We start from the raw sequence: 23,054 nt of genomic DNA on the forward strand, positions 1-23,054 counted from the left end.
TTTTCTTTTAACTTCATCGGGAGAAGTCGACTGATGTGCTGAACGTCTCAGAGGAAACGATTATCATCTTAAGTTAAGGTTTGTTTTATTTTGATAATGAATAATTGATGTTTGGAACAAGGCTTGTGTGCATTAAACAACCCATACATCAGTTTACATGAGATTCATACAGAAATCAAGAGCATCAATAACATGTGAACGGAACCTCGTGTCTAAACAACATGCAAAACGATCCATCACCTTGTAGAAGAAGACGAAACAAGAAGAAGACAACACAGTGGTTAAGTTACTTCATCAATCTTATCTTATGTCAAGGGAGAAGAAACAACTGGGGACAGATATCAAAAAACTGCCAGGAGTGTTTAATTAGACAAGGACAAAGTATGTGTGTTAAAGCCTTTTTCTCTTGCCTCATTAATAATTCAAAAACAATTTATCAAGCATGTGTGCAGTAAATGTGAAGGTAGGCAATGACTTACACCTATGCAGATGTTGGAGTGTTTCTGTGGGAATTTGTGCCCATTCATGCAGTAGAGCATTTGTGAGGTCACACACTGATGTTGGACCAAAAGGCCTGGCTCACAATCTCCGTTCCAGTTCATCCCAAAGGTGTTGGATGGGGTTGAGGTCAGGGCTCTGTGTGGGCCAGTCAAGTTCTTCCACACCAAACTCATCCAACCATGTCTTTATGGAGCTTTGCTTTGTGCACTGGGGCACAGTCATGCTGGAATAGAAAAGGGCCTTCAACAAACTGTTGCCACAAAGTTGGAAGCATAGCATTGTCCAAAATGTCTTGGTGTGCTGAAGCATTAAGATTTCCCTTCACTGGAAGTCAGGGGCCGAGCCCAAACCCTGAGACACGGCCCCACAGAGAGGGCTGTCTGGATACTTTTGTCTATATAATGTAGTAATCATGTAGCAGTCGCGTATTAGTCATGTGAAAATGTCCAGTTCAGGTATCAAAGTGGCATGTTCATAAGGTTCCCCACTGTGTTGTTATCAGTGTCACGTGTTGGGGTCACGCAGCTGCTTTCCTGTTACTGTTTCCTGTTTCCTGATCTGCTACATCTGAGCGGATCCGACCAGTTTGTTCAGGTGTGTGTCGCCTCTCACACTTCACTGTCATGCTGGGCTCTTATGAACTAATCAACCTGTCTGAGGCGCCGGCAGAGCCCAATGTGATGCTCACAGGTGACACATCATGTGATCCATCTGTTGTCTGCTTCATTCCCCGTTTAATGCTGAGTTCATTGTTTCGGCACAGTCGTCACTGCTGCTTCTTTACTAAAAAATGTTCAAGGACTCACACATCACACGTACGCACAAACATACACACACTCACACACACACACACACACACACACACACACACTGACTGTACTACTGTACTGTACTAGACTGTACATGCTCAGACATGCACAGTATGGAGCGTGTGGCCACTTACACACCACACACACCCTAAAACACCGTAAGAGGACGACCTGTGACTTCCTTCACTTTGTTTCAAAGCCGTTTCACTGCCTGTAGTGGGAAGTTCTGACCGGCTGGTGAGTTATGCAGCTGATGCCATGTTGTGTTCACAGTCCATACGTTCTGTCCTGTTATTAACTCATAAAACAACGTATTAATAAAATGTTGAGCGACTGGTTTTCAACACGCTGGATGACAGGTTGGCTGTCATTAAGGTCACATCTCTGACCAACCATCCATGCGGGTCTCACTCATCATATGTGCAGTAAAAGTTTAGCTTTTCACCTAAACTGATCAAATACAGAACGGTGTGTGTTTGAACCCCACCTTCAGAAATCAAGAGTTTACACAGAAGAAAGTGCCAGCAGAGCTGAGTTCTATTACACGGTTTGTCTTTGAAGACAGGAGGATGGACTCAGTCCAGAAGTCCTGTCTGTTTGTTATCTGTGGTCTGTTTGAATCCCGCCGACTGCAGTCTTACTTACAGATCCAGTGATCAGATAGAGGACGCGCTGCAGATAACGTCCACTCTAATCCCACAGTGTGAGGACGTCCATTATTCAGACTGTCAGTGGTCAGCACACCAGATACGACGTAGCTCCATTAGAAGATGGCTGGACAGCTGCTGTGTGTGTGTGTGAAGACGTTTTAGGGTTTGTCATGTATCTCCTGTCTCCTACATGACCTTGTAATACCACGTCCAACATGTCCTCAGCCCACATCCTAAACTACAAACATAATTTTGTCAGGCCACTGAGGGTTTCACGTAGACTTTCTGACAAAAAGCCTTTCTAACATGCGGTTAAAGATTGTTTTCATATCCAGCGTAACCCCAGCAGGTTTACACTGGAGTTACACCAAGCTTCGCCTTGCTCATCTGTATGAGATGATGAGGGGCGAGACAAAATGTCCATCGAATGAGACAAGATGCTCCACCCATTCAATAACTGCTTCTGTTTGGCAGCGTCCTCTGCTATACATCCAGCCTTTCATTAATCTGCTGTTCAGCTCAGTAAGTCTGTAATCCATTAATCCACAATTCATCATACATGTTTTCCTTCCACTGACTCATCCATCCCTCCCTCCATTATTGATTGGACAGACAGAATTCCTGATCAAAGCCTACAGTTTGTCATCAGGGACTTCCCACAGTTCAAATAGAGTTCAGTGTCACACATTCACTCTTTAAATTCTTCTCTGTCTTCTGTGGAGAAATGATAAAGTTAATCACTTACCTTTCTGACATCTGGTTGTCACATCAGTTCTTCATGACACCTGAAACAAGAACACAAATCACTTTTATTACTGCCAACAGACCAACAGATAAACAGACCAAACAAGCATTAGTGTCTCTCTGAGACACCAACTGACTTCCTGTCTGTAGCTCACGGATTCCTGCTGATGATGCCAACCTTTGCAAACTGCCCACAGGTACAAACTTTCTCAGTAACATCACCCAGTCAGGACAGCCTGGCTCACTAACGTGGTCTTAATGGAGCTCAACTGCACAGAGGAAGAAGATCAGGCTTCAAAATAAAATTCAGCATCAGTCCTGTAGCTAAAACAAACTACGAGACTTACGAGAGCAGTCAGAGACAGAAAGGGCAAAAGAAGGAGATGACACACAGAGGAAACCGTGAGTCAGAGTTGATGTTGTGAGAATATAGTTGAGTTGAGTCACCATGACACCAATTCTCATTCCATCTTTTAGCATTTGTTGTCAAACTGCATCTCTTTGCAATAAAGAAATGGATTCATTTCAAAGTGCAGAGACAGCTGACAAATGGATGTTATCGCAGAGGAGAAGGAACAAAAGCAGGCAAAAACAGACGAAGAAATTACTGGGTCACATCTCTGTTTCTGATGGATGGCTTATAAACAGGGAAGAGGGGGAGGAGGAGGGAGAGGGGGAGGGGAGGGGGAGAAGAGCAGGAGGAGGGAGAGGAGGAGGAGGAGGAGGAGGAGGAGGGGAGAGGAGGAGGAGGAGGTGGTGAAGGAGCAGGAGGAGGAGGAGGTGGTGAAGGAGCAGGAGGAGGAGGAGGAGGGAGAGGGGGAGGTGGTGCAGGAGCAGGAGGAGGAGGAGGAGGGAGAGGGGGAGGTGGTGAAGGAGCAGGAGGGGGGGGTGTGATTTGAGGACATGGACAGCAAAGATGCTGAGACAGAACAAAAACTGAGCAACAAACAGATCAATCAGCTCTGAGCACAAACTCCTCTCCTCTTTCTGTCGTCGCCTCCCACTTTCTCACCCTTTTCTCCTTTCGTCCCTTCACTCCTGTTCCTTTCCATAAATCACTGGAGGAAACCTCACGAGGCCGTGTGGATTAGAAGAATCCCTCAGCCTCTCTACCTCTGGACACGGCGTCGCTAACATCCGTCCTCATGCATGTGCTGCTTCTCATTTTGGGAAGGGCGGCTGTTAATTTGATTATGAGCATCACCAGTGACTTCTTATGATCTTATAAGTAACACGATGAGCTACAAATACAGTAGCATCGAACATTCAAACGCCAACACACGAGCGCCAACCCTCTGCCAGTAACGGTCACATACCGCACAGCCAACAAACGATACAACACAGAGTAAACACGACAGCTATAGTGAGAATTATTAAGGCGTTTATCTGTATGCAAAGGCTAAATCGTGATGGAAAAATAGCGTGTGATCTCAGTCCAACAGCGGAAGAGGTTGGACTCCTTAGTGCTGCACATAACGCGATGTGAGCGTTGGTGCCTGTTAGACTCCAACACCAATGAGATCACTGCATGTTGATTTCTGCTCTCTCTGTTGTGTATTTCACCTTCAGACAACACAAAACAGAGTCGTTCACTGTGTGGCAGCACCGTGTCAGGACCTGCACAGCCGATCCTCTGATCCAACGCCCCGTTATCGGCTCCTCGCCTGCACGCCTTCGTTAACGCTGAGGCGCTTTTAAAGACGACGGCACCACAGAGGCACACTTTGATGCTGAGTACTGGAGGAGTGCTGGAGGTATGGATTCAAGGCAAGGCTAATAGTCTCTTATTGTGTGCTTTTCCTTTTAAAAGTTGCTATGTGGGCTAATGGCATGCAGCCGGGAAAGTTTTTATGCTGATGATGGTGTATAGTTTCACATAGGAGTGCAGAAGTAAACAAGAGAAGTGCTGAGGCATGAATGTATTAGCATCTGAACCAGCAGACAGGCAGGCTGGACCGACTCCACACACACACATATGAAGTAAACACATGATGTCCACATGAACGTCCACAGTGTTCACTGTGATGAGAACACAGCACACTGGCATGAAGGATTTGGTGAAGCTTCCGGCTTCATCACTGAGAAATCACCTTGTGAGAAGACCTCACGAGTTAAATATTTCACCTGTGCCTTCAGGTGGTTTTGGTAAAAAGAGCCTGTTTCCTGTTGAAGAGCTGCGGTTCACACACACCACCTCCTCCTCCCTCCACACTCATCACCCTATGGACAACTCCTTCATCTTTCATTCAAAATATCTGAGGTGCTTCTTCTGAAAGGTGGTTCTGCGTGGTCCTGTTTAATATGTGGCATATTGAGACAGAACTATTGAAATGAACTAATGAAATAAATGTGTGATTCTGAGTCAATTTCATTTGGCGTTGTTGTGACACTTTCTTAATCTTTTGAGCTTTTCAGTTGTCCTGAGTGCAGTGAGACAGGCAGCGTTGTGTTCAGACTGTGTGATGTCAACCATGTGGGCTGCACTGCAGTCAGCCAGCATGAATATTCACAGCATGAATATTCACTGCAGTAATGAAGCTAAGGCTGGCTGTGTCGGCTGAACAGGTGGGAGAGGACAGGTGCACGAGTCTGTGAGCACATTAAAGCTGCTCTGTAGTGTTTCACCACACAGACGGACATAAAAACATATTCATTAGAGCTCCGACTGTGGACACGGCCCACGTTTGAGCCGACTGTCCTCTGTCCTGCCTCACAGCGTCTCACGGCGAGTCCGTCCAGTGTGTCCCTGTCAGCTGACGCTCGTCATCAGCCGCAGCAGACGCCCTGTGTGTCCTCTGCGTGTGTCTGTCCGAGTGTGTGTGTGTGTGTGTGAGTCACAGTAAGTGGTGCATACCTGAGGTGTGTTTTGAGAGCAGCCATGCATTCAAAAGAGTGTGTGTGTGTGTCAGATTGGTTCTGTGTTGATTTCTGCCATCCTATGAATGATTCAAACGGCCTTCTCTCTCTCACACACACACACACACACTCTCATACACACACGCGTGTGTATGAGAGCGAGTGTGTATGAACCTATTTGTGTCTATATGCATCTGTCTGTGAGTCTCCATGTTTTCAGGTGTGTGTGTTTGTGCATGTGTGTGTGTGTGTGTGTGTATGAATGTGTGTGCACGTGTGTGTGTGTCTGTGTGTGTGTGGCCAGAGGCTGTGGCCGGATCAGATCAGATCGAGTTGGCGGTGTTGAGCAGAGAGCAGCAGCAGTCAGAAGGAGACATTTATTTATTTATTTATATATGATTGTAGCTCCAAACTCGACTAGCAGAGAACCACTGAGGAGAACACAACACACACACACACACACACACACACACACGTGCACGCTCAGAAGTTTACGTGCAATAAAAGAGGAGATCAGCAGCAGACTGATTAATTGATTCTGATAACTGCAGCAGATTAATTTTCTGACTAATCCTGTCAGCATCATGTTATGGCCAGTCTGTCCAGTTAGTAAATATCCTACAGACTGCGATACTGCGTTCTCAGAAGAGCATGATAGACGAGTTCGTACTTTCAACAACATCTCCATTAGAAAAGTTTAAAATGCCTGAGTCAGTGAGAGGTTTGGACTGCTCTTCTGATCAGGAGAGTGAGCGAAATCAAACTATTAATGTGCATTAACACTTGAAATAAGACAGAAGTCTGTCCATATGATGCACATCAACACACCACTGGTGGGCAGGCTTCATCGTGCCAGCAGTGGGAACAGTGGGAGGTACTGGAAACTACAACTAAGCTTCCCTTCCAACAAGGTGACAACAGCACATATGAGGGGCTGTTTCTCCTCCTCCATTAGACCTGATGAATACTGAGCCCACTGAAACCCATCCATTATGTCACAATGGAATGCTTTCCATTTATTTAATTTCATATGGTGCCTTTTTATGGATCATTTTATGTAAATTTGTTTTTCCTCGCAGTAGCCACCTGCTGTACAGCAAACAGTCTGTTTCCCAGCAGCTTCACTGAGTTACAGCAGTCCATTTTAGCTTCAGGGCTGACTCAGGTTCACCAGGGTCAACCTGGTGAACACCATACACCTGCTCAGCACACAGCCAACGCTAGCCAGCTCCGTGTTGTCATCACACAGGACAAAGTCAGGAGGGAGGAGGGGCGTCGGCCGAACAGCACAACTCAAGATGAAGTTCTAAAAGGAAACCAGTGCAGAGAATATAGGTGACCGCTGTGTTTCCACTGCTTTAAGTCCACAGAATGAACTAGAACACTGTCCTGGAACAGCCGGCTGGACAGGCTATACCCGTTTGTTGAACCCAGCCAGGACTTTGACTCAGATCCTAAGATTAATCTGATCAAACACAACAGAAAGAAAGAGAACATGTCTTTCTCCCACAGCCTTCCTGCTGTGAGGCCATAGTGCTAACTACTGCACCACCACAACCTCATGTCAAAATGATCACTGTTTAAAGTTAAATACTAATGCAATCATCTTGAACTACAGCTGGCCACACAGCCCAGGATATTCTTCTATTGCTGTTATTACAAAGTAGGAGAGTAATTCTGACTGAGACAAATGTGCTTGTACTTCTGCTCAAAGTGAGACGGGCTCACTGAAAGAAAATCTGAAGTGGAAGGCGAGATAGCAAAAGTAACAGGGCTGTAAAACTCCTCTAAAAAAACAGCAAACACTCTGACTAATAAGGTCATCAGCTCTGATTTTAAAATATGAAGAGATGAAAAGGATAAAATGTTTGAAATAAGAAATTCTGACTTTGACTAAATAGTTTAATGCTTGTCAGTGTGGATCAAACAGCTGAATTCTTGTTTCGAACATTAAGTTCCAGTCAAAATAAGTGAACTGCTCTAAAAACTTTCTGGCTGGATTCAAGATATTTCATCCTTCTTAGATTTTACACTGAAACATATAACATACATATATCTTACAAATATAAAGCAAGACTACACAAAGACTATACTGTGAATACAAAGAAATATGAAGTTAAAAAAAAGGTGAAAGGAAGGAGATAACAGTCTTTTGTTCTGGACTCTAAGAGATGGTGAGTTTATTGTGTCTCAAGTCGGACATGTAGAAGAAATCCAGGCCTGCAGGCATCTCACCTCGTCCAGACAAATCCTTTGACTTACTGGAAGATCCCTGACCCCCCAGCTTCTCACCTGGATCTGCAGTCAGACAACAGGAGAACTGCAATTTTTCTCCTCTGGAACTGGACTTTCCTCCTCCCCCTTTTGACTGGAAAATCATGTGTGTCATCTTCAGACTCTTTAGTCCAATCAACAGCCACAATTCCAATGACAAACATTTCTATATTTGAAAAGCTGGCTCTCTGGACTTTCTCTTTGGTATATGACAATTATCATTAAACAATTATGTGTCAGTGCACTAATGACTGCAGCTCGCTTCTGTCTGTGTGTGTGGCACGGGCAGAAGGGATGCTTTTCAAATGGTTGAAGTGGTCAGTTTGTGCCGTTTTGCCCGTCAAACAGATGAGATATGATAAAGAACTGGAACTGAACTGAACTGAAGCTCTCCTTCTAAAGCAGGCTTGAGAGACACAAGCAGCAGGGAAGGGAAGACACGCTGACCAGAGGAAAGTGAAGTCGTACGCGGCAGCATTCGCTTTGACAGCCGGTGTGAAATTTCCCACTCTGGTTTGCATGCGATACTTTTATTCTCCCGGAGACAAACGCGGTCACAGTTTGACAACATTACGCTCATCCACAGAGCGCTGACAGGATTAGCACATTCACTGTTCTACTCTGACACTAACGTCATGCCACTTTGTGATATTACAGCAGATCAAACTCTGCAGGAACACAAACAGAGGATATCAAATGTGGGTTTTGTTTCTGCTGCCAAACGTACACACTGATGTGATGCGGAGCTCGTCGAGATGACAGCACAGAGAAAAATACTAAAGAGGCGTTTAGTGTCGGCTGCTGCACTCTCATTCCTGTTTTGAAAGGAGGGAGGAGGACACGGAAGACACATGAAGAGATGGGGAGGAGAGGAGAAGTGACGACGAGGTAAAGAGACGAGACGTCAGGTGACTGGACCGTAGAGGACATGAGAGAAGAAGACATGAAGACCAAACAGACTGAGCTGATGTGTTGGGACATCAGCTCAGTCTGATGAGAGAGAAGAATGAAGGACAAAAGCCTGCTGGTCAGAGAAGAAGAAGAAGAAGAAGAAGAAAGGACAGATTCATGACTTTTGATGTCCGGTCAGCTCACCGACCCATTCAGCCTCAAGGGCTTCTGGATAATGGGAGCAGTCTTGCACAAAGCCAATGCTACCCAGGGACCCCCTCACGCCCTCACCCCCTCACCCCACTCCCCTCTATCCTCAGTCAATGAGCCAAATCAATGTCCATTCGTCCCCTCAGCTTCCCTCTCTTTCCTGTCTTCTCTTCATCCATGGATTCTCCTTTTTTATCTTCCTCTTCATTAGTTATGGTGCCTCTGAGTGCCTGATTCTGATATTTTCATCAAATTTTCGAATTTTAGTAAACTCTTATCACAATAAAAGTGCTCTGAAAACCACTTAAATGCCAAATAAAGTGTGTGATCCACTTTCCGTTTCTAAAAATACAACTTCGCTGCATTAGCTCTCTTGACTTCCTTTCCTCATTCGCACTCTCTCTGTCTGTCCTCTCCAGCTTCATCTCTCCTTATCTGCCCTTCAGGTTTCCATCCTTCATCTTCTTTTTCTCAGCATTTCTCACTTTCTATTCTGCTCAATTTGCCATTTGATTTGAAGTTATGACTAAAAAACCAACAGGATGAGAGGGAGATGAGATCAGAGGAGGAAGACTTTATTCTGACTTACAGAAACTGCAGAGATGGAAGACGAGGCGACAGGAGACGTGGAGGGGAGGTAACAGAGGGGTGAGGTGGGTTAAAGAGAAAACCCACCCAAAGAGAAGAGATAAAGAGGCTAAAATCGACTGGCAATCAATCAGGAGCAGCCTGCATTTCAGGACTGAAGACTCAGCGACCTGAACGCTCCAAAAGTGACGTGTTCTTCATCAGATTCATCAAGCCATTAAGTTAATCTTCTTGTTCAAATGACAGTACAGCTGGTCTGGATATTGGAAGATGGGGGAGAGAGGGAGGAGAGGAGGTGTAGAGGTAAGAGAGGGTGGCCAGCCCGAGGTGAGGAAGAGGAGAAGGGAGTCAGCAGAAGAGGTGTGGGGGGAGAGAAATGGAGCTGGCTGATTTCGACAGCACAGCAGTGCAGTGGTTCACTATGCCTGTCATTCGTTCTTCTGTGCACCGACTATCGGCGGGGTGGTTCTCCCTGCGGGCCGAAATTGAACTGAATAGAATTGATAGGATAGTGATTTTCAACAGCACATAAAACATACATGAATGATACAGCAGTTCATTATAATTTCATTATTATAATTTCAGTCTTGTGAAATGTTTAAACCATATTGAGGTGGTATCAAAAGTGAAACTAAACAGTTGAGATTTTGTTTTGCTTATCTTTTTAGTAATGTCATTTCTCATGTTGTTAACTGCTTTCCTGCCTGTACAACATCCACTGCACGTCTGCCCGTCCTGGGTGAGGGATCCCTCCTCTGCTGCTCACCCTGAGGTTTCTCCCAGTGTTTCCTGTTAAAGGTTTTTCTGGGAGTTTTTCCTCAGTCGATGTGAGGGTCGAAGGGCAGAGGATGTTGCTGATGTTATGTTAAGCCCTTTGAGACAAACTGCTTGTAAAAATGGGCTATACAAATAAAGTTGACTTGACTTGACTTGACTATGTCGCCTCACAGCCAGAGGGTTCCAGGTTCGAGTCCCAGAAGGTCTGGGCTCTGTGTGGAGTCTGCATGTTCTCCCTGTGCCTGCGTGGGTTTTCTCCAGGTTCTCCGACTTCTTCTCACAATCCCAAAAACATGCACATCAAGTTAACTGGCTGCTCTTCACTGAACCGAGGTGTAAGCGTGTGTGTGTGTGTGTGTGTGTTTGCATGTCAGATTGACTGGAGACCAGTCCAGGGTGAACCCCGCGTCTCACCTTGTGATGGATACAGTGGTGTAGAAAATGGATGGATATCACTGATTTCTTTTAGATTTTTATAGCAGATACTGATAGCTGGTTTGTTAGAGCTTAACTTCTGCTCATCAATCTGCCTGCTGTTTTATTGTGCAGTCGCAGTCTTCTTGTGTTCATTTGCTTCTTTATTTATCTCTTGCTCTGTCTGCTCTTGTGGCGTGTTTTGTTTTTGGACAAACTGAATTCTCCAAAGACCTGCATGAAACTCCAACAAGCCTGCTAAGCTGTGAGTCAACCACATGTTAGGGCTGGGACCGTTCACATGTGAACTGATATTGAGACCAGGGCCAGTCACCTCCAGGAGCAGCTTCATCACATGACGATGATGATGATGATGAAGATGCTTCATTCAGGGAGGGTTCAGGGCTCTCTCTGCAGATGTGCTAACATTAGCAGCTGCTGCTGCAGGGGACCTGGCTCGGTCCAGTACTAATGCAGTGGTTTGATGTACTGTCCCAGCATACTGCTGATGTACAGCCTGTGATTGGTCCAAGTGTCCATCTGCTAATCAACAGTCTGACCTCGATACCAACAAACACCGAAATGACAAACTCCACTGAACAGTGTGGCAGATGAAGATGTCTATAAAAGCAGATGGGAATGAAACTCACACATAAACCGTGCAGGAAGGTTAACTGTACAGGTTTGTCAGGTGTGTTCAGCCACCTGGATGGTTACAAAAACAGATGGAACAAACCCCAGAAAAAGACCAAAAATAACTTGCTGGTGAGTGCAAGTCACTGTCGTCCTCCGATTGGCTAAGGGGGAGTTTCTGACATGCTGCTGCCATGGAAACCAGCAGAGCATCATATCACAGCAAGACTAGCATCAATCTTTGATGAAGGACAAGAGAAGAAGAGAGACAGACAGAGAGAGAGAGAAAAGAAGTGTGGAGAATCGACAGGATGGTGACAGTAAAGGACACGCTGCTCAACGCTCTGCTTCGCTCTAAAGGCCTTTTCATTTCATTTTACTGGGTCACATTCATCAAAGGGCCTGTGTGTGTGTGTTTGTGTGTGTATGTGTGTGTGTGCGTGATGGAAAGAAGACACAACCTTCATTATGTGTAGAGACAGTTTGATATGAGGGAGGTCGACACTGGAATTAAAAACTGTGGCACTGAACGTATCTCGGGTTTGACAGTCGTCCAGCACTGATGTTCTTGTCTGGCGTTCAGGTTGAAAGCTCACACGTCACACATGAATGGACTCGTGTTTCTGTTGAAGTTCCCTGTTACCTCGTGTGTAATAACTGAATAAACTCAGGATGATCTATGTTTGCATTAATTTGATTTAATCAGACAAAAGTCTTTAATTTATTCACACTGACTGACCCTTTACACTGAACTGTAAAACGTTCTCCTCCAGCAGCGACAGAGAGCTGAGCCACCTGTGTGTGTGTGTGTGTGTGTGTGTGTGTGTGTGTGTGTGTGTGTGTGTGTGCAGTAAGGTGCACGGAGCTGGCATGTGACAGTGTGCTCTAACACCTCCAGCCTCCTCCTGATCCACCTTCCTGTTGTGTGTTCTCTCTCCTCCCCACACGCGAAGCTGAACTCTCCTGACTGAAGTCAGAAACCAAACTTATTGCTGCTGCGTGAGTGTGTACGAGCCGCTGACCCTGATCAGGATTATCATGACATCCGGCCGTTAATAATAACACAACATGTTTGTGTGAATCACAGCAGGAAGTGTGCGATTCGCGACCCGGTCGACCGCACGTAGCTCAGCCCAACAACAACGAGCGCACGGTTTCTTCACTATACATAAATAAGCTTTAATTATTCAGGGTCGAGCACAGATGCTCCCGCTCAGTCACGCTCGGCTTCACACACTCTGCCACAGTGCGTGTTCACACCATCACTCCACTGATGCAACTGAAGCTCTTAAAGCCACACTGCCTCCTTCAAACTGTGCTCGTTTGGGACGATTGGCTTTGACAAAGAAAAAAACTGCATGCTGAAGAATGAATCTCTGCAGGCACAAAGACAAAGAGACGCTTTGTGTTCGTAAAAGTCTTCCAAATCCATCCATCCATTTTCTATACCGCTTATCCGTCAGGGTCGCGGGGGAGCTGGAGCCTATCCCAGCTGACTACGGGCGAGAGGCGGGGTTCACCCTGGACTGGTCGCCAGTGAATCGCAGGGCCAACACACAAAGACACACAACCACACACTCTCACACTCACACCTAGGGGGCAATGTAGAGCAGCCAGTTAACCTAATGTGCATGTTTTTGGTATTGTGGGAGGAAGCCGGAGAACCCGGAGAAAACCCATGCAGGCACAGGGAGAACATGCAAACTCTACATAGAAGGGCCCAGACTGTCTGGGACTTGAACCTGGAACCCTCTTGCTATGAGGCGACAGTGTTAACCACTGTACCACCGTGCCGCCCCCAAGTTCCAAATCTCCTGACAAAATGTTTGGAAAGGCTTTCCAGAACGTCAGATACACGTCCTTCTTATCGGTGCCTTCAGAGATCTTTCTCACTGATCGATGGTTCAGGTTTGGTTTAGTTTAGACACAAAACAACTTGGTTCAGATAACGACATGAAATAATCCATAACTTGTGTGGCTGTAGGTGGTGCAGAGAGTTTCAGGCTGCGACCGGTTCGTGTGGTCACATGTTTGATGAACAGACTGTCGTGCTGACTCTTTGTTCATTATCTCAGGTGTGAACACACAAACAAATCCTATTTTCATTCACAGAAGTAAATTATGAAAATGACCTGATAAAAACAACATGGTGCTTCCTGTGTCACCTGCACACACCTGACCAATCACTGCCTGAAGCAGAGTTCCTCTTGTTGTAAAGTCTGACATGTTTAAATGCTCTGGTGAAGATGATTCTCTCTCAGCACAAACTGGGATGCGGCACACAGGTGGACTGGGGCCGTGGCCTTCTGCTTAACCAGAGCCATCAGGTGTCGTCAGACAAGAACACCTGTGAGACTGCGAATGGGGTGACAAACTCAAACGTTTTGTTGTCACTAAATTACCACAACGAACAAACGGCTGCATAACAAGTTGAATTCTAAAACTTTGCTGCACGCACTGGTTGAGTTTGACGCCTCCCTGAAAAGAGAGGTTTTACTGGTGTCAGTAGGTCAATGGGGTATTTTCAGTCTTTTCTAAGGATGCACAGCTTGTGTGCTTTGAATCTTGCCCTCTAATCGTTTCATCCCTTCATAATGAATCACCTCCGACCTGATCGAGATAACCACAGATGTGTCAGGATCCTGTGTGCGACTGTCTTTGTCTTCATTACGTAGAGGACACGGGCAGACCCGCTGACCTCCGCCGTGTCTCACAGGAGACGCTACTGAAGGCGGCAGCATGTGAAGGCTAATCGATGTCTTTGATTGAGTCCGGTGACTGATGGGAAGTAAAGAAGTCTTGGACCGACTGCTCACTTGTTCATACTGTCTGTGTGTGATTCTGTCCTATTTAATTGCAGGATTATTGATGGATTATTGACATAGTATTAACACGTCAACAACTGAAGTTTGACTCTAGGTTTAAATGAAGTTTTATATTCCTGATGCTGAGGATGTTTACTGGACCGTGATGAAGACAGCCGTGGAAGTTATCACGCACAGAAAATCAAAAACTAAACCAAAAGTCACTTTCTTTCTGTCTCTGAAGTCAACTCAGCAGACGAAGTGCTTTCTGCACAAAATGCCAAACGATTTGTTCCAAAATCCCGTCAGGAGGCTTCAAGCCATCACTGGCTGATAAATCGGACTTTAAGACGAGCTCGTAGCGACGCAGCAGCCCAAAGCTGACTTGGTGCACGAGTACATCCTGAGCACTGATCCCCTTCCTGTTCACCATGTTTTCAGCCTGTAATGCAGCAGCAGCAGCCCGGACTGCAGCCCGACTTGGTTCAGCACCGAGGAGACATGAATGTGGTAACTCAGCAGTCCACCAGCTGACCTGTCGGGCCTCATTCACTTCCTGCTCAGGTTTTTCGTTGTGAGCGTTCATATGAAAGCGTGTTTGTCCCACCGTTCAGTTACAAAGACATCTCTGTCAGCTGATTAGTCCGTCACACAGGACGGCAGCGGACGAGCTCAGGCCCCCACGTCTCCCCTGTCCCTCAGTGCACGACAGTGAGACGTGTCCCTCGCACGTGCCGTCCTCATGTCCGTCAACTTGAGACTTGAGGCTTCAAGTAAAAGATAAAATAAAATTTGATTAATATTTATAATATTTATTAGTATTTGCTTTTTCTATTTGTTTCCATTTGATCTTTTAAATCGTTGGCTCACATCTTCCCTCTCTGTGTTGTGGTTTGGGTGAAGTAGACCAGGAGGACAATGGGGCTATTTTCATCCTGTGTGGTAACAATTATCTGTGCTGCTGCACACACACACACACACACACACACACACTAAGGCAGATTATTCTCCTCTCCCTCTAAAACAGGGATTAGTCAGCTGCTCCTCTAATAGAAAAACTGGCCTAAATAATTTTTTTAGTGACACACACACAGTGTATGTGTGTGAGATGTGTTGTGTCTAGATGGTCATGCTGCTGATGTTAGAAACTTTTACTGTTTTAAGTTCTTTCTCTACTGCTGTGATGTAAAACTTCAGTTTGTATAATAACTACTGGGAGAATAAAGTATTGTAGTAACAGTGAACAGTAATACACAAGCAAAGTATTGAATGAAGCAGAAGTTCAAGCTGGGCTCAAGCCAACACGTAATCACAGAAAAAATTTGCAACTGTATGTGTGTGCGTGTTTACTGTATGCTGACACACGTGTGTGTCTTTGTGTGTGTGTGTGTGTGTGAGCTTCTTTCTTTAGAATAAAAGCAGAGAGCTAATTACTGTGGACATATTTCAGCACTGCTCCATTCTCTGGCCTATTAAAGTGAGTGTGTGTGTGTGTGTGTGTGTGTGTGTGAGTGTGTGAGTGTGGGTGTGTAGGTGAGTGTGTGTGAGTGTGTGTGTGTGTGGGTGTGTAGGTGAGTGTGTGTGAGTGTGTGTGTGTGTGTGTAGGTGAGTGTGTGAGACGATGAAATGTGCTCATGTCAGCCTCTGTCCGTGGATCCTCCTGCGGCAGCAGAGTCATTCTGTGCTCAGTGATGACGATAATCAGGGAGGAGATTTAAGTTACTTTATTAATCCCAAACTGGGAAATGACTTCTCTGCATTTAACCCATCACTGACTGAAACACACACACACGCAACATGCAGTGAAACACACACAGGAGCAGTGGGCAGCATCAAGCGCCCGGGGAGCATATTGGGGGGTTAAGTGCCTTGCTCAAGGGCACATCAGCCAGCAAATGGGGGGTGGGGACATTATCACTCCATTATCACTCCACCACACTCATATTTTTCCACCTGTACGGTGGGGGAATCGAGCCAGCAACCTTCCCATCACGAGCCGCTTCTCCAACATCTGGGCCACGGCTGCCCCCAAAGATCAGATTCAAACAACGGAGGGATGAGAGAACAAGTGATCAGATGAGTGGAAACGACTTCCTGCCTGTCGTTTTGCTGTCCTGAGTAAGACACAAAGAGACCAAATCACTTTTCATCACCTCCTCATCGACTTCTCATCGTCTCCTCCTCATCATTTCCTCAAAAGGCAGGAGGAGGAAGTGGAGGAGGTGGTGGAGGAAAAGGAGGTGGTGGAGGAGGAGAAGGAGGAGGAGGTGGTGGAGGAGGAGGCTCCTGCTGCTGTCATGTCAGTTGATGAGGTGTCAGTTGTTCAGTATGGACCTCCTGGTTTCTTCGGTTCACGGTTTGGTTTCTGCTTGAATCCGTCACACACTGAGTGTCCTTCAGGTCTGTCAAACATGTTCACTGGATTCTCTTTCTCTCTCTTGAAGTTGACTTCTAACCGACTTCAGTCTTGACCTCCCTGAATCATATCCCACACTGACATAACAGCCAATAACAGCCCTCTGATGTCATCAGGGGTGATCAGACAAACGAAGCAACAGATCACAAGCTGCTGCTTCTAAACCTTCTAACCTGCCATCACTTTATCCACTAGGAATGACAGCGTAACAAGCTGGAGGAACTCAGAGTCTTCGTCCCTGTGGTGTTCGTGTCCTGAGAGTCAACAACCAGTCAGGCCGCTTTGGGACGCTGGCTTTCTGACCGTCCGACCCTGAGCACTGGACCGGCCCCCAGAGTCCAGTCCCACATCCCAGCAGCCTCTTTCTTCCTATCCTTCCTGTTTCACTTGACCATCCATGTGTTCCTCCCAGCTTTCCCCTCCGTCTGTTTGTCCTTTTTCTCCTTTTCCACTTTCTTAATCCCATGTTCCTTTGCACTCACCATTAATCAACTTCAAGCCAACGTCCAGTTTTCTTCTCCTTGTACTCCTTCCTCTCGCTCCATTTATCACTTTAATCTCCTTCCTCCTTCTCTGTCCGGCTGCACTTGATGAAATAATTCCTTTCTCACACATTCTTTGATGGACGTTTCTGTTGAGGGCGGAAACCAGCAGCACTCACACTGTTGCTATGGTCCAGACACTCGTTCAGACCACTGACCTCCACTGCTGCTCCTGTTTCATTCTCTGTTCACGTCGTGTGTGGAAAAAGGAGGATTAATCCACACACACAGCCTGCACACATGGAAAAGCATCTAATAATCTAATTACATTTTGTTTTCACAGCAGAGAGTGAAATCAATCATCAGCTCGTCAAAGGATGTTCTTCTTTTTCCTTTAAATTTTAGTGCCTCATAGTAAAAGTAAATGCAGCAGGACAGGACTGCAGGACTCTGGTCCACTTCACAGCATTAATTTTTATCTGCACTCATTCTGCCCATCCTTCACTCTTCTGTCTTTATCTCCTTTGAAGGACAGAAAGACCTGCAGCCCGGGTCCACTGAAACTGGATGAGGAAAATGAATTAGATTACAAATGTAGATCTCATGACACCAGAATCCTCAATGTACTTTCTCTCACTCTTTGAGAAGTCTAGTTTTGAGCTTTGAAAGCCGACTCCTGTGCACACTCACACTGCATGTTGTGGACCGTCAGAGGCCTGGCTCTCCAGGGGGAGACTGTCCTCTCAGTGTCTGCACCGACACCTCTCAGTCCAGTTCGAAGGCGTCTGGGATCATGTGGGTGGACTCACGTATGGAGCAGAAATGAGCTGCACACTGATTAAACAAAGTGACACTTCAGCACACTCTTAATGTTTTGAGCTGTACTGGTCACACACTAAACCATGAACAGACCAACACCAGCAAACACCATTCCTAAACCTCATCACAGCACAGAACATGTTCATCCACTACTGAAAATGGTCCCCAACAGTAACACTGCACACATGTATCCTCCTTTTTGAAGTGTGTCTACTGAAAACTACACATTCGAGTTTTCATTAAAAACCAAAGGGCAGACAGACAGACGTACTGAGAGACAGGCTGACACGGTGCTGGTTTTGGTATTTCAATAAGAAGATGTGAGATAATATAAACGGAGTGTTCTGCTCTATATCATAAATTGCATTCATAGTTCATCTGATGTAACTGACTTTGAGTTTGCTCTTTTCAATTCAATTCAGTTTATTGATATAGCACCTCATACAATCAAAATTGTCTCTAGGTGCTTTACAGAGACCCAGAGCCTGAAGCCCCGAGCAAGCAGACAGTGGCAAGGAAAAACTCCCTTTTAACAGGAAGAAACCTCGAGCAGGACCCGACTCACAAGGGAGAACCATCCTGCTGATAGTCAAACCCAGATTGGCAACTGGTTTCACAGGAGGGGTGCCTGATAGCTAAAGGCTCGTCTTCCCGTTATACTTTTATGAAGTCTGGGAACTGCAAGTAAACCTGCACTCTGTGATCTGAGTGATCTATTGGGAATATATGGGACTATTAGATCCTGCAGGTATGATGGGGCGAGTCCATTTAGGGCCTTATATGTAAGTAGGAGAATTTTAAAGTCTATTCTGAATTTTACTGGAAGCCAGTGAAGAGAAGCTAAGATGAGGGAGATATGATCCCTTTTACTGATTCCTGTTAAAACCCAATCTGCTGCATTCTGGATCAGCTGCAGGCTATTAATGGAGTAATTTGGACATCCTGACAACAGTGAGTTGAGTAGTAAAGACAAGTTTTCCAGCATCACTCTGAGAGAGGACGGTCCTGGTCTTAGCAATATTACGGTCTTACGGCTCTTCAGTTGATCACGATGAACAGTCTGTGCTTGAACACGACTGACTCTAATGAACTAAGAATGTCGAGACAACTTGTGAATCTTGTTTTGAATTTTGCTGAGGTGAACTGATCGTTTGTCTCAAAGATGTTGATCCTTGGTGGATTCTGCAGCGGAGACAGACACGGGAGACAGCCGCTGACCTGAACTTCAACAGACATCATGAGATTGAATATAAATCAAACAAAAAGACGACATAGAAGACAGGAATGTCTCTCGGTCCTCCTGCTGTCCTCACACTCCTCTCTTTGCAGCCAGGAAATTAAACAGAAATCAGTCCAGTTAATTCATCAGTGAATGTGATCTGTTTAAAATATATTATTGTTTTTTGATTGTTGGTTGGACAAAAGACGCTTGAAAATGTCAACTTGGACTGAATGGACAGTCTCACTAAGGACACCCATGGGAGGAGGACAGAGAGAAAAAACAGTGCAGTCTTCTAGAAGACGACCAGCATCTCTCTGCCCTGTTGGACGTCAGACCGTCAGGACACCAGGAAACTTCTTATTTCAGTAAGAGACTGAAAAGCTGCTCCTGCAGTCATCCCAAGTGTTCTTCAGTTTAACGCAATGTGTGATTATGTGAGAAATTCTGTGTTTCAGTGGCCTTTATGTTTTTCACTATTCCCTCCATCAAACTCTTGTGCCGTCCTGCTCGTTAAAGGGTCAAATGGAAACCCTTAACCTTCCTCCACTGTGCCGGTTTACGTCTGACTGCTGGAGGCTGGAACGAGGAATCGCTTTATTTTTATTGTTTTCAAGGGCACGTTTAGCTGAATATTGGGAGCCACATGTTCTAAATGACCACTGGACAAGCGCCAACTGCAGAATGCTTAAAGACTCGGGAGACGGAGTGGGCGGGAGCTCTTTGCTTCTCCGTCAAAGACCGAACATGAGAGCACTTTATTAGCCCCCACGCCTCCATCTCAAACACATTAACAGATCAGAGTACAGGCTCAGGCTAATGTGGAAACACACCAAGGTGCAGTTGTTTAGAAAGAGGCGAACAAGACCGCTCGCTGAGGGAGAGAAGCCCGTGTGACTGACGTGCTGACCCTCAGCTCACATGGTGGACGTCAGTCTACGGCTAACAGGCTGTGTTTAATGGACGCTTTCAGCAACGCGCTGTTGACTGATGGTCCTGACTCAACCACGACCAAAGAACTTCTCATCAGGGTTTCTGAGAGCTGAACTGAGAGCAGCATTTCAACAGACTTCATCTGCTAAGTGAGCATTAAGGTATGGAACACTGATTTGGGCTCCATCAAAAAATGTATGATTTTGTTTTTTTCCGGCTGAAGAGATTAAAACCCTCTCATCATGATGTAAAACAAACTATCCTCCTAAATGAGGTATGAAATTGTTATAGGTGTGTTTTAAAAATTTATTTTTCAAATTGTTCAAAAACCGATTCTAAAATCTCGTCCTGTAGGTGCAGTGAGTTGTGCACAAGCACCAGGACAAGATTTCAAAGTGTCTTTAAACTCGCTTCCTGTCAGGCTGCCTCTGACATGTTTACATGTACTGTGCGTGTCTCACAGCACACACATTATGGAGGATGAGATACGGAGGTCGTTGTGGTGCTTCAGTATTTGAAGCAGCCTATAGCAGAGGTTGGCAGATGGTGCTCATCATGTTCACAAACCTCAGCCAGTCATCATGGTTTATCAGCACTAAAGCCAGGAATCACCTTTCTCTTATTCTCTTAACGTACGGCGGTTAAGACGCAGGCAGCTAACGGCTGGACAGCTCGTCTTACTGATGTATGAATGTTCTCTGCACCCACTCATCATTTAAGAGATGGGAGGAGATGAGATGAGGAGGGTCTTTAATGGACATGAATCAACATGCCAGACCCTTTTAAACTACGCTGAACTGTGAAGTGTTGTCATCCACAGTGACTTTAAACATGTGACAGAGGTTTTCTTTTCAGCAGTAAAGTGTTCCTGTAGCCTCAAGCCAGCGGTGGACCATCTGCCCACAGATAATATCGTCATCTGTGCAAACACATTCACGGTCCAGTCGGACCCGTGATCTGCAAACTACAGTCGTCTGTGAATTTCTTCATTTTCACTAATATCCAACAGTTCACACATGCTCCTCATCCCCCACGCTGCTGTCTATAAGTCACGCTGCGCTGACGGCAACACATCCACGGAGAGCAACACGAACTACTGTGTCCGATCAGCAGAGCCATCTAGTTAGCTCATTTAGTCACGTACGCAGAACAGAAGTCAGAGGACATTTAATATCACAGTTTCAACACTTCACCTGAAAGGTAGACTGCGGATGACATTAAGGTTGATACCAATCTAAAATCATCAGACCCTCCTCCACTTCTTGACTACAACCACATGTGGGAATTTGGATGGCGTTATCTTGGCGTTCAGCCCCAGAATTTTTATTTTTATTTTTGATAAGGATATGTTCTTTAACTCACACATAGCTCAATTTTCAAGGACTGCCACAAAGCTGGAAGCATAGCATTGTCCAAAGTGTCTTAGTTTGCTGAAGCATTAAGATTTCCCTTCACTGGAGGGTCCCAAACCCTGAAAAACAGCTCCACAGAGAGGGGTGTCTGGATACTTCTGTCTATATAGTGCAGCTGTAAGATAATCCAGGCAGCATTTCCAACTCACTTCACAATGTAATTACCAATACAAACAAATGTGACACGGTGGCCTGAGCCCAAATGAATGGGAATAAATAGATGAATAGACAGACACGTCCATCTGAGACAAGGTTTGAGTCTCTAACAACCTGCAGCGATAACGTCTAAACGAAGCTTCAGACATGAGCCGCCAAAGCCGACGGGAGAGGCAAAAAAGCAACACGGTTTGGGTTTAATTTTAATTCCACCACTTCTCTAAGTAAATCAGTGAAGCACTTTGCCCCTGGCATCACGGAATAATCACCATGTAATGAGGGGACTCTGGAGACCCTGGCATTACAGGAGAGATCACATGCTGCTCGGGTCCCTGGGGTTTCCTCCACACTGAGACCATTACACTGCTAAAACCAACACCTCAGTGATGCATCTAAAAGAAAAACAGTTTGTCACTTCACTGAATTCAGTGTCATGATTCTTTTTTGCTGAAAAAATGGAAAACAATCCCCAGTAAAATTAAATATGTGCATGGCATTTAAGCTGCAGTTTTAATGGAGGAGCAGTGCTTGAGGGTAAGCAGTTTTATTTAAATTAGTTATAGGCAAAAATGTAATTTAAAGCTGTCTATGAGGTGTGGAATCCATTATGGAGGATCTCTGAGGCAGCCAGTGAATTCATACACACTGTCAGTATAAATTTGGATCTAAAGTGAGATATTAACAGCAGCCAGAAATCTTTTTCTGCCTGTATTTTATTTTGGAGTGGAACTGAGAGATCTGACGCTCCTGTGGAGCAGACAAACATTTGGAAACAAATCCAGTCGTGTTGGATGCACCGATGACCCGAGCAGAAAAAGAGCACGGCTGAAATCCAACGAGAAGATTTACTGCGGGTGAAAACACAAACCTTCCGGCAGATTCCATCTCCAAATTTAGCACAGTCAAAATATCACAATTAAGAGAGGAAAGGTTAAAGTCAGCTGGCTGCTGGGTTTAAAACTACATGACTTTCACACATCAGCCAGTTACTGCTTCAGCCCTTCAGAGTGGACCACAACACGTAACTGCAGACTTTCCTAAATGATTCTCTGTAGTTTTATTTATTTATTTTTGCTTCCTGGTTGGTTGTCTTTTTCAACACAAACTTGTTACTGAAAAGTGCCGGTTAAAATGAAGTTATAAAACAAGATGTGAGGTTAAAGGCTGAAAGCCCCATTTACTTTGTTTACTCTGTTTACTTCCTTTGCTCTTTGCCATTATTGCTAACGTGAAATAAGTAAAGTCTTTCAGGAAGATGGATGGACCTTCTAGAGCTGGAAAAAGATGAGCGTTAGCAGGCTTTAGCAATTGGTTAAAATACTATTAAACAACTGCACTGCTGTAAAGCAGCTCCTCTTCCTCCACCTCTTCCTCTCCACGTCAGCCCGGAGGACATCACACATGAGGTGGAAGACAAAGAAAGAAAGATGGAGAGGAGAGACGTGTGGAAACATGCGATCCCGTCG

General features: G+C 45.4%; 1 protein-coding gene across 3 annotated transcripts in view; it reads right to left on the reverse strand.

The window, feature by feature from the left end:
• The window catches only part of si:cabz01090165.1 (uncharacterized protein LOC100333421 homolog), a 207,200-nt gene that overhangs the window by 164,852 nt on the left and 19,294 nt on the right, over positions 1 to 23,054 (reverse strand). For all 3 annotated transcript variants that reach the window (XR_006843437.1, XR_006843436.1, XM_046390165.1), the window contains exon 2: positions 2,706 to 2,745. The gene's annotated coding sequence lies outside the window, so the exon portion shown is untranslated. The remainder of the gene's footprint in view (positions 1 to 2,705; positions 2,746 to 23,054) is intronic.

The sequence above is a fragment of the Scatophagus argus genome, chromosome 5 (genome assembly GCF_020382885.2).
Source record: "Scatophagus argus isolate fScaArg1 chromosome 5, fScaArg1.pri, whole genome shotgun sequence".
Lineage (NCBI taxonomy): Eukaryota > Metazoa > Chordata > Actinopteri > Scatophagidae > Scatophagus > Scatophagus argus.